This window comes from Dufourea novaeangliae, unplaced genomic scaffold (genome assembly GCF_001272555.1).
Source record: "Dufourea novaeangliae isolate 0120121106 unplaced genomic scaffold, ASM127255v1 scaffold146, whole genome shotgun sequence".
Classification (NCBI taxonomy): domain Eukaryota; kingdom Metazoa; phylum Arthropoda; class Insecta; order Hymenoptera; family Halictidae; genus Dufourea; species Dufourea novaeangliae.
The window spans coordinates 564,689-576,096 of record NW_015374023.1 but is presented as its reverse complement, the minus strand read 5'-3'; positions in this window follow the sequence as shown (position 1 = coordinate 576,096).

Here is an 11,408-nt window from a genome sequence, read left to right as displayed (position 1 = left end):
CTTGGCACCTCTCCTTTTCAGTGGCAGTCTTCGAAGACTCATCGAGGATTCACTGTATCGTCAACGATCGTTGACGAAGACGCAGCTCCCGTGGAAGCTGGTTCGTGTTCACAGGCGACCCCAGGCCATCTGTAGCCCCTGGTGCGTGTGCGTGTTCCAGCGAGCAACGCCACAGCTGAGCGCGAGTGCAGATTAGCGGTAACTCTCTCGCGGAGGAAGAGTCCGTGGGGCCCATTGAAGTAAAGGCCAGTTTGCACGCGAGTCTCCTCTCGTCCGGAACACGCCTCGGCTGCGTGTCGGCGAGTCCTGCGACACGGGAGGAAAAAGGACGGGACGGAAAGACAGACAGGGAGGGTGGGAAAGCACTCGCGGGGAAGAGGAGAAGTCGAAGAAAAAGAGGAGAGGAGCCGTGTTATCGTGAAAGTTATCGTTCGAGAAGACGAGTCGCATAATGAGACCAGGGCCCAGGGTCCGTTCGTGGAAGTATTCTTTTTTCGCGAAAAGAAAAAAAAATATGGAGTGGGGGAGGCTGCGGGCAGACAGGGCTGTTTCGTTTCTTGCCGGTCGAACGATCCGGGCGGCTATATTAATTAATTCGATGCGCATCGACGCGTGACGGTGAAACGCCACGATCGAAACGGAGCAAGCATTCGGGAGACGATGATACTCGAACGAACGAATTTGCGCGTTATCTGGTCGTATGAGGGGTGGGAAGGGTGGGCAGGCTGGATGAGATATTGCTCGAGATTAGGAGATGACTAGTGTGGATCCACCAGGTGCGACATTGGGTTCTCCGTTGTACAATGATGGAATCCTGGCAACAGGACCATCCCTGGTTGGTTTCATTGATATTAATCTTTGGAAGTCTGGAACGAACATGGCAAACGAATGCAGGATCATTTTGATCCATAGAATTTCCGTTATACGCAGGTTTTAAGAGGGAACTCATGCATAAAATTTTATGTATATCTTCAAGTTTATGTATTACATTTACGTACAGGCTGTCCTACCTAACGTGAGCATCTCTAGTATCTCACTTGGTTTTGATTTGCAGAGAATTTGTTTTCACAAATGCTCAAAGTGATGCCCATATCAATTTCGATAAATTTTCCCAGTAATACTCCTATCGTAGTTACTTCAGTGTTTAAATATACTCTCATACGTTCGTGGATATTTCTTAGTCAAGGTCACATGAAGGTCACATTATTATAGGTCACTTCATTAGTATTGATCTCAACTATCACGCCACGGTGATAAAAATATGTAGTCCCATTTAAAAAAAACATCGATGACCTTAAAATTTCGAGAAATATCACCTTGAAAAAATAGTTTGCTTATCATAGTATTTGCTCCTTCTAACCAGATAATACCTTCCCCTCGAATTCTTTTGGTGTCTCCCAAAAACAAGTGAGATGTCGAAGTTGCTCACGTTAAATGGGACACCCTAAGTGCAAAGAATACGAAAATAGTCAAAATTTCCCTGCTCATTCGCTGCACAAGAATTAATTAAAAAGGCGAAGAGAATCCCCGCTGGAACCAGTGACTAACGGGTCGGGAATCAGCTGATCCGGCTGGAAGAGCACAGAAACGTTATTCTACACGCGGAAAATATCGGGAGAGCCTGGCGGAAAAATATACTCCGAGCAGGATCCGAAGAGGCGACGCCAAACGTAATAAAAAAAACTATCATTTCCTCCAGGCGGGCTCGTTTCTCACAGTCGGCGGCGTCCGTTCGATTCTCGAGCCCGTCACGGAATGCATCATCGATGAAACAATCGCTGAACGTGAAATCGTCTTTTAGATCGACACCGGGAACGAGGTGGGAGGGGGAAGAAGCCAATCGAGCCCGAGCCGAGTGACGACTGGTTGCCCCGGCCGTTATACCCGAGAAATACCTCGGAACACGCGAGACCAGACCAGCCTCGGGGTGAAAAACCGGCGGAAGACAGAGTCCTGGACCGATACGATGATGATTGATCTATCGACAGAAGCGGAATGTTATCCCTTCTCCACTCCAGCCATTCTCTAATGACACGGCACCGTCAACGAATCATTCCGCCTTCTCGCGCCTCGGTTAACCCGTCCGAAACAGTTAATGAGATTAAATAATTGTTCGACAAATGTCGCTTCATTCATAAAGAAGTATTATCTTATTACAAAAATTGAAATTTCGACGTTTAAACAATTACAAATGACGAAATACTTTTTTTTATCTATTATTCGTTATTCGAAATTTTTTATCCAGATAATGAGTTTGCCCATCTTTGCCCTGGGACCGTTTCAGCATTATATGGCGGCTGGTCTCGCATGTATCCGCCGCTTTCGGTGCCGGTACGCCTTTAATCAAAGATCATTATCATACCGCGATACTGCGCCGGTGACCGGTAACCGGGCCGTAGATACGCGGAGTCAGGCCGCGATCGTTCTTACATATTTACTATTACAGCACCCGTGTACCGTACAGGATCATAATGCGATTCCGATGTAAATTATATCGGCCGTTTCGTTTCGACGGGAACGCCCCTCCTCGGCAGCTTATATCGTCCCTGATGACGAGTCAATACTATTGTACCGTCACGGTGTACCGTTAATCTTGATCGACCGTGGACGAATCAATCGTCGGATCCACCATCCAGACAATTGGACCATGGAACATTTGTTGGTTTTTGATAATCGATCGGACTCACCGTCCTAACATGCAACTGATGCTTTTTCTTCGGGAGTTGCAATATCCATCGAGGATATCGGGAAAGGTAAAGACGTTTCCTGTAGTCATTGATTATCTGATTGTTATCCGACATGAATAGTTCAAGGTTGTATGTTCGTGTTAATGATATGGCTACCGGTCATCAACGCAGTCTCTAAATAGAGGAACATACAGTGAATCCACCATGAGTGTTCAGGCGTCATCCCTACCTCTGAGGGGGGCGTACTATGGAATCAGTCAAGCGCCTAGTAGTGGGGATGACGTTTAAATACTTAGTACCGAGGAGCCTTGAAACACTCAGTGATGATTTACTGTACTTTGGAAACACCGACTGAGTAGAAGTTGTGAAGCTAGCGCTCTATTTAATATAGGACCAAGAGGAGATTAGTCATCCCAAAACCACCCCCTAACGATGATAATTTGGAAGACATCGCGTTGGTTTGTGAGATCTAAAATTGATCTATATCGAAGACGATACCGTTCCCTAGTTGGCCCGCGAAACTTAGGCGCGGTTGGCGCACGGGGTATCGTTAAGATTCACGACTAATTGCAGGAATCGCTTAGTCATTGCTCGAACAAGAGATATTTCTGGGTTAACCGGGTGGCTTACATTCAGCTGCGCTGAAAGCGCGGTGATGGTACACGTTCGTTTCGGCTGGGCGTCGCGCTTTGGGTTTCCAGGTTAGCCGAGCGGCCTGCCCGTTGGGGATAATTGAACTACAATCCCGCCTGATAACTTAAACATTTCATTTCTCGATGTACGCTATCCTCCCACTAAATTATATACCTTAGAAAGAGATCATCCAGTCGAAGTCGTTCCCCAGTTTCGGAATCGAATAACAATCATCGAGGAAAACGATGCATCAGACTGGCCTTCCAGAGTTGCGATTCTTGGATTTTAATGGACTATATAACGTAACGATACGCAACTATGTCGAACACAGCGAGGCAAAAAACCTGCAGCAAGGATTAATCGAAATTCTTGCCTGGTATTCGAATCTCCGTAATGCATTTGCACAGTCGTTTCTGCAGTACAATGTCTTCGCCATCGATAATTCGACATTAATCCCCGTAGCCACGGTAGCCATGGAATTTTAATGGTATCTTCGGTCCGCTTTTGCGTATGCAAACTGTGGAAACACACACATATACACAGCCGATCGATAGTCGAATTAGCATGCCTGAAAATTTGAAAGGTTTAACGACCACTGAAGGTCCTCGTAAAATTATCGTTGAGCTACCCGTGGAACCAGACTTTGATGGTTTCTCGGGAGGACTGGCTGTCTTGGTGGGATGCTCTTTGAGGACACGAGCTTTTTATGCTAGCTGCATACCAGATGCTCGTCCAGATCCCCAGGGCAAGGGGCGAGACTTGCATCTTTTTCTATACTGTCTCGATTTTCGCGATATCAAGATCGAAAGAATATGAATATTTTCTTGCTATACACCCACTAGTACTAGATCATCACTCCACTGATAATTATGTGTACAAGGATTAAGAACAATACCCTATGTCTGTAGCTTTAGCCTCCATTCGACTTGTCGACAATGCTATGTCCATTCTAATAATTGTAACAGTACATTTGGAGTACAGTGGACTTGATCATCACTCCACTAATGATTATGTTCACAGGATTAAGGACGACCTATACCCTATGTCTGCACCAATACCCTATATCTATAGCCTTTAACACCCAATCGACTTGACGACCACGCTACGACTATTCCACTAATTGTAACAGTACATTCGCAGTACAGTGGACCTAGAGAAAGGTATTCAGCCAAATTTTAATGACTCCTTGCAGGCTGATCGGTAGACTCAGGTCTATAATTAAAGCTGCGTACACGTGGGTCCCCGAGGGCCCACGCACACGCGATACATCAACGTGTCCGAGTGATTATGGTGCTGGTAGCATAAGCCAGGCCCTATCGTGAATTAAATCTTATTCCTGACAGGGTTAGGTGGAGGGGAATAGTGGTTTCGGGCTGCTTGTTTTTCCTGCTACACTTGCACAATCGATCCGCGCTTTTTCGAACCCTTTTTTTCGGGGCCGGTCGTCTAATCGAGTGAAAGTGGCGAAGCAACGAGAAACCACGGGGGCGAAATTAGTTTTCGATTAATTTCGCTCGGGACCCCCGCCGAGCATCGTGAGAAAATACCTGAAATGATGATAGTGCGGGGACGCGTGATTTGCATGATTCCTCGGTAAATCTGCCGTGGCTCGATTTGACGGAATGCAGGCCGAGAGAGGGAGAGAAAGAAAGAGAGGGGGACGCCTCGACCGAGAATCCCGAATGAACACCGGCTTGTTTGCTCTACGAGCGTGTTCTCAATCGGGACCACCCCACGCCCATTTGCATGGCCAATGAAACGATCCTGGAACGCATGGTCCATTATTACCGACGGATTTCTTTGTGGCAGAAACGCAGATGAAAGTGTACCTATACGTTTAACCTCTTAATATTCGCCAGGTTGAAAATCATTGGTAGTTCCATAGATTGCGAAACCTGGGTTCATGTTGACCCCTTTGTGTGCGTCATCCGAAAGATTTCTGACTCTCCATCGGGCCTAATGTAAACCATGAATCTCTCGAATTAGTCACGACAAGCTGCCTAATCGGAAGAACCTCCTGAAAACTCAGGCGAATTACAAGCTTGAAACCTATCCTGAACGCGTTAAACAAAATTAATTCGAATATTCTGGAAATTATCAAATTAGTTATTGTCATTCATCACCGAGAATGGTACCATCCCTGAAACCACACGGTTCAAGAACCAAATATACGGACAAGTCGAGGGAATATTCAATGATGTAAAAAATTAGAACGAGCAGAAGCTGATCGTTCGGTGGATTTCGTGGGAAAATTCGCACGATCCACGGAGGCTGGTCGTGTTGTGGATCGCTAGGGAACGTTTAATTTGTATCGACGGTTATCGCGGGTCTTATCGGCAGCATCATCGAACCGGTGGCGAGGAACTTTAATTACGGAACAAGTGATACACACGGTGCCGGTATGGTATGGCTTTTATCACCGTTTTCTATGATATATCGTAATGCCGTGCTATATTTAAGTCAGTCTTGGGACTCCGGGAAAACGTTAACACCGGGGCGCGTCGTCGACACTATTAAAATCGGAATTCCTTCGACGTGACCGGCGATAAACTTTCTTCCCGTTCGCCGCCCGCCCGTCGACTTTTAACCGGCGGGAAATGGAAATCACGCTTGTTAATTGGTACCTGGCCTATGATCGAGATCCATGGGGACCAGGAATGGACGAGGAGGTCGCCCCGTTGCACCGTGAATTATTTATTTATTTTCTATAAAGATCGAGCCCGTTGATAACGTAATAAGGTCTAATGTACTACTGATAACAACAGAAAAAGATACATCGCATCGAAGGAACAGCCACCTTTGATTCGGTTTTCTGTTACATTCACTATCGATCTAGGTTAAGTCTTGCATATTATCGAATCCAGGTGTGTCTAAATCAGGCGCACACTACAGATACCAATATAATCCATGCGTTCCTATGACCGAGTCACCAATGACCCATCGGTAAGCACAGTTACTAAACTTCTTATACATCGATGAAACGAATATTTCGAGATGCAACTATGGGTCACGATTGACGCAGTCGTCGTATTCGACGGTCCGTACTCTAAGGGTTAAGCCCAATTGAACAGTTTCACTACCAATGGGATATATTTATCTATTTTTCAGACGAAACAGGTAGATATCTTCTACTATACGGTTGCTCGGGAGCGGCAATATATCGAGAGCCCCTTTCAAGGTAAGTTATGCCTCAGTACCTGCGTACTTGTGGAGGACAAGTGCCTTGCGCGGTAATATATCAAGTGTCCACTGTAATACCCTTCACAATTTTTTGTATCTTCAAAAATAAGTGAGCACGAAGGTCTGGGTTAGGTAGGACACCCTGTATATGCACCGTGGCTACGGTGTATCAAGACATCCGCAACGAACCCAATAGCAATCTCTAATTCTCCCAGTTCCGATGAACCTGAATTGAACACGTCATACGGATCGACAAAACTGTCGATTCGTCTCGAGTTGGTATCCCCCGCTTTGTCATCCTTGTCGATTCTCCTATCCGGTTCGAAAGTTACCCCGCTTTCGACTTTCCTCCGTTGCTAGGGGGCCGATTATTTCCGTGGTCGATTTTCAGTAATTAGTGGTTCAGCGCACGCGCGTTTCGATAATTAATTATTCGGGCGACTCAGTGACAGGGGAGGGGGGATGCTAGAAAATCGATACTTCGGAGAGCCAGGCCGTTCGAAAGATAAAGACTGTACGTACGAGATGGTTTGCTGGTCCAGCGGAATACCAACGGAGTAAGTCGTTTACCGTTACCGTTAATCGATGTCTCCGAGCGTTACGTTTTACTCTTACTAATCCGCAACGAAAGTCCAACACCGCGTGTGTAGACGATAGATAGATAAACTGTACGCGGCAAGCGGGCAATTACCCGGCGTCCCCACTACCGTACAACACTTCGACATCGAGTTAATAATTCACGTTTTGAAGAGACGGTGGAACGCAGGGGCCTGAAAGATCTGGTAATTGCTTTTGAATAAACCTGCGCGCTGGATGATTTTCTGGCTTCGACGAGAACCAAAGAGAGAGAATGGTTTAATACCATCCAAATTACGTATAAAATATTTCTCACGTTTTCGCAATTAAAAATGATATTCATGGGATCACAGTTAAATAAAACACCCTGTCGATCCCTCGCAAGATAATCAAGAATATAATTCCACCAAACGTTTAATTATCAGCCGATCCATGTACGCAAATAGTATCGTTCTGTAACCGAAACGATCAATAAACGAGCCTAGACTATATTTCCAGTCTGTGTTACATGTTCTTATAGCACCGGTAGCGATATCACCACCGGTTCCACGTGTTAGTAATCTTTTCCAGGTATCGGAGAAATTCCAATCCAACCCGACGAGATTAATTAGAATACGGATTCCCGAGAGTCCTAAACGGTGGAAACCGATGAATCACTCGTGTCACGCCGGAAACCCCGATACTTTCACTCGAGGCCAACAGGCGTGTACACTTTCATGTGTGTGTGTGTTTGTTCGTGTATATAAGATCGTTCTGAGCGCGAGCACGCGTGGGCGGAAGTTACATATTAAAGTTACGTCGAACCGGGACGGACAGGTGCACCGGTACACGCATTCTCTTTGCATTGTTCGTCGCTCGACCCACGATGTAGCATCTCTCTCTCTCTCTCTCTCTCTCTCTCTTTCTCTCTGAAACTCCTCGGAAAGCTGGAACGGGTATGCCCACGCTTTATGCAAATCGAAGGACCGTGTACATCGTGATCCTGTTCGCGGTATCGGTTAACTGTGTGTACGCACACACAACGGTGTGTCCCTCGGGGGAAGGACGTAAACCGAACTGGCCATCCTCGAACCGGGGGAGTAAGTACACGAGGGACCGATCGTGCGCTTTTGGCATCGAGACCGAAAGACCTGAGGATGCATTTTCGATTCGTGCACCTGGGGGACACAACGGTCTTTGGATCGTTTTTTTGAGCAATGTTTTCTGGGTAGAACGCAGACTAAACGAAATTTCTGGAGATCTAGACACGATACAGTAATTCATCCATGAGAGCGATTAATTTTCATGGAAAGTGGGGATGAAGTAGAAACTCTAATGAGTAACTTTCTATCAAACTCTCATGGAGCCTTCACTGTACAATCTGTCGCTCGAAAATGTTTCCAGGACTCGCTCGTTCGCTCGCGCGCGTATTAAGAGCAAATCGCTCGTTAGTTCCGTTTAGACGATGCTATCGTGTACACGCACGCCGCAGAACGCGTGCGCACACACTGACGTCGAAGGAGAGGAGAGCAGGCATTATAAAAGAAAGAGATAAAGAGAGAAGGAAAGAGGCTTTGCCTTCCTTTAATTAGCCCTCGAGTGGAGGCGCAATTAAATCCGCCTCGGCTACCCGCCGCGTCATGATAAATTCGTCGGCCAAACAATTAGGCGTCTGCGCAAAAGATTAATAATTTTAATCCGGCTTGCGGGACCGGTAAACGAGGATGGGGGTGGAGGGAGAATGATAACGACCACGACCTCGACCGTTTCGCTGATTCCTTCCTGTTGCACGCTGATTTAAAAGGAGGGGGATCAGCGAGTCGCGATCGAGGGCGTCTGTTATTTATGCGATTCGTCGGGACTACCGCTACGCAGTGTTGCGTGTCCTGCCAGGAGCAGCCACCTAACAGAGGGCTAACCGGCCTGCGACGTAATCCAGATACACGAGCCCGTGTGAACATTGATTTCTCGAATGTTTTTCTCGTTTGGCTGGCTAGGGTTGAACCACCTTATGGATCCTCGAGAATAACTAGACTGCGGATTTTATGCATTTAAAAAAATTAAACTTTCATCGGTTCCGATGATTTTTCTGTTTTAGTCTGAACCCAATAACATACTTAAGAGGAAAAGTAAATTTCGATATTTGCTCCTGTCTTTATAAATTACTTTAGAAAATTTTTCTCGATACAAATTACAAGTAAAAGTATCATTACCTTAACGGTATCGATTTATCCCTAGCCTGCGCTTGGCCATTCAGCGCTGATGATCCAGGCCGTTTACACGTTCCTCATCTTTCGACGGATAATAATGACTGCCTCGCCATTAGATAGGGCTGCCTTGCCAACGCTTTCCTTTTACTTTCGTGCCTATTGTTGGATGCTAGAGGATCATACACTGTGGAAATACCAGGCCTCGCGTGCATGGGAACACACGTCAGGGAAAACTGCCGCGGAAAATTACCCGCCTTTCCCGATGTAATGATCGTGGTATGTTGTTGTTACGACGACGAGAGCACGGGTCGTCGGGATGAAAATTCCTCACGGTACTTTTTCTTTTACCGGAGAGGGTTATCGGATATTCATATAACACGTGTACGTAGTATATTCGTAATGAAAACAAGTAGAAACAGAATGCAATGGACGGACGCGTTAGCCAAGTCTTATTCAAGTGGCATGTGTATTCAGCAGATCTTCCAAAATTCCGATTATCCAGAAAACAATTTTATTCTAGATTTTCGACTTATTCTTGAATATAGAGACACATTCTTTCGAGTACACCACCATTTCGGAAACACCGTGTATATCATATAGTCATTACAGACATTCGAGTTAATGGTAATTCGATTATCTATAAAACAAAGAGTGATACGAACAAAATTCACTGTACATTCTCGGTTTATTTATGCATAATAAATTGAATGCTGTCCGATTTTATCGCCTGTCTTGGCCCATCCTTACTATACAGAATAGATTCGTAGAAGCTTTCTGAAAGATTTAATTCTGTTCTCTCTCTCTCTCTCTCTCTCTGTTTCTCCCCGTCTCCTCAGACTTTCTAAAGAATCACCGGCACGCGACACGAGGCGTTCAAGCTTCTGTCAGTGTCGAACACCATCACCGCGGGTCGTAAACGACCCAGTTTCCAACACAGGGAGGTCGAGAAGAAAGCAATTATCGAACATGCACTCTGAACGGGTGTTGTATCCACGTCGTCCTCCCGTATACAGAGTGGACCACAAAAAGTGATCAGTTTGGATTATTCTACTGCTAGCTGGATCGAAAATTCTTTTGTCGAATTCGTTTGAGCATCCGCTAAAAGGCGGACGTAAACAAATGACAGCTTTATTTATAAAAAAAACAGAAGGTGACCTTGAAAACTCTGAGATAAAAAGGATTGACAGAAAATTCGGTACAATCATGCTAAAGCCCTCCTTGATTTCCTAATAATAATAACCTATAATTTTTTTACACCTAACGAATGTTATGTTATAATACTAACCGAATTCGTCTTGAAATCCTCTAACAGATAAGCGTAAAAAATTATAGGTGTATTTGCAATAAATTGAGGGTGACCTTGCAAAATCATGAAAGAAAAGAGTTGGCAAAAAATTTGCTATAATCACGTTAAAGTTCTCTTGCAACCATGCTATACCTGATAAAAACATTTTCGATCGGACTGCTAATAACAGAGTAATCTCTACTGATCACGATTCGTGGTTCACCCTGTACGATATCATTCGTAACACCGTCGCGTGACGCAGCTTCATCATCAGCCCGACGATCTGTCGGTTCGCGTCGGATCGTTTAATTCCTTTAATGACACAACACGCCTCACCGATCGCTCGAGGATCCCCTCACCCCTCATTTCTGTCTCGATCGTTCGATGATTCGTGCGAACGGGACCGCGCGTGCTCGATGATTATGCAAATCGAATATATATGTTTTACTTTAATTGCACCCACGATGCCTGGACTCGGGTGATAGTGTGTTCGAGATTTCTCTTTTTCCAAGCGAACCGAGGAACAAACCGTAGATACATGTACCGAGACGGCGATGATTCGCGATTCGACTCTCCGTGAAAGCTCGCGTGTCTACCGGAACAATTTTTCCGCGCACGCGCGCACCCAATGATATTTCGCATGCACGTGCCACACTGGGGAATGCAATCCACGATGAGAAAACGCGATAAAACCCAGGGGGAGGGGGGCGTTGCGCCGTTTTATTAATAATGTATTGAATCGTCACGGTACGGAAGAAAAGGACGCGAGAGCAAGAGACGGATCGTAGTCGTGGAGACCCACGTGTGGTAATTGGGCCCGGTGAAGATGAAGGAATTCTAAAAAAAAAAAAAAAAAAA